The following is a 1,721-nucleotide window of genomic DNA, read 5'->3' on the forward strand; positions in this document are numbered from 1 at the left end:
AGCAGCAGAGACCAAGGCCCCTGAGACAAGAGGCCCACTCTGTGCCTGCTGCTTGCACGACTCAGACCCACTCAGCCCCCGCATCCACCTTGTCCTGTGACCGATTCTTCACATTGGTGGTTGGTTGTACCCTCTCTAAAAAAAATACACAGTAGGGTTGGTGGGACAAGTCTAAGTACAGTCTCCACCGCTGCCGCTGATCTCAAGGCTGTAAGTAGTGTCCTTCACCTCCTTTCTCACCACTCATTTTAGACCCTCCTTACTCTGGGACAGCAACGCAGCTGGGCTAGGCTGTTGGTTTCTGGGATGACTCAGACCTTCATCCTCGAAGGATCCAAGCTCCCGGTGACCACAGTTGCTGCAGCGACTCCTTTCCTGTCATCACCAGGCACGGGAGCAGCACGTTCTGTCCATCAGATGGTTAGCACGGTGTCTTCGCTACCAGGAGCCAGCACACTGCTCTGTGGAGTGTCAAGAACCTTACAGTTCCTTCAGAAGAAGAAGTGATTGAGAGCAGAATAGTTAACAAGATCACGAAGTGCACTTTAAAAAACCAAAAAACTTTTAATTGCATTTATTTGAGGGCTAAATTTATTCCTGTGCCATAAGTTTTTGTTTCCTCAGGGATATCTTTTTCTTGTGGGCAATCTTCCAGTTTAGGAACAAATTTGTTCTTTTGCAGTAAGGATCATTTTGATGTGGCAGGGACAGCTTTTTTTTTAGGTATGGGTTAATCCTACCATGAGCTCTGTAGGTCTGGTGGCACATCTTAGATGCTTTGTTCACTTGGAGGTGCTCAATGACCAGAGAATCTACATCGAAACTCTTAAGTTCAGCATTGCTCTCTGCATTGTTAAGCACGTGCAGCAAAAATTCAGCACTCTTCTTGGGCCACCAACCCTGTGTCCAGCCCCACTGCTTGACCTGGGCACATGTAGGCGGCAAGCCACCCAGGTGCCGAGGCAAGAGACCGAGGGCACGAGCTGTTCCAGTATAATAAAATATATAAAGTAAGAATAGTTCTACTAGATATAGGGCATAGATATGATTATATATGAATATCATTAATCATTAGTTTGTAGTGATTACTCTTTATTCCAATATTATAATAATCTTCGCTCTACACTCGTAACCTAGGAAAACCAGGCCATACAGAGATAGGGGCTGAGGGGACATAGTGAGAAGTGACCAGAAGACAAGAGTGTGAGCCTTCTGTTATGCCCAGGCAGGGCCACCAGAGGGCTCCTTGGTCTAGCGGTAACCCCAGCATCTGGGAAGATGCCCGTTGCCAAGCGGACCGTGGTCTAGTGGCAGCGGCAGTGCCAAGGAAAAACACCCACTACTTAGCAGACCAGGAAAGGGAGTCTCCCTTTCCCCGGGGGAGTTCAGAGAAGACTCCACTCCTCCACCTTGTGGAGGGCTTGACATCAGTCAGACCCGCCCACAGTTATCCAAGGCCTAACCGTCTCCCTGTGATGCTGTGCTTCAGCGGTCACGCTCCTGGTCCGCCTTCATGTTCCATCCTGTACACCCGGCTCTGCCTTTTAGATAACAGTAGCAAATTAGTGAAAGTACTGAAAGTCTCTGATATGCAGAAATAATGGCGTAAGCTGTCTCTCTCTCCTCTCTTTCTCTCTGCCTCGGCTGCCAGGCAGGGAAGGGCCCCCTGTCCAGTGGACACGTGACCCACATGACCTTACCTATCACTGGAGATGGCTCAC

The 1,721-nt window shown here is 49.1% G+C and overlaps 1 pseudogene; it reads right to left on the reverse strand.

Annotated features, from left to right (window-relative positions):
* Positions 1 to 591: 591 nt before the first annotated feature.
* LOC105547853 overlaps positions 592 to 1,721 on the reverse strand; it is a 1,958-nt pseudogene continuing 828 nt past the window's right edge.

Source organism: Mandrillus leucophaeus, unplaced genomic scaffold, assembly GCF_000951045.1.
Source record: "Mandrillus leucophaeus isolate KB7577 unplaced genomic scaffold, Mleu.le_1.0 Scaffold4, whole genome shotgun sequence".
Lineage (NCBI taxonomy): Eukaryota > Metazoa > Chordata > Mammalia > Primates > Cercopithecidae > Mandrillus > Mandrillus leucophaeus.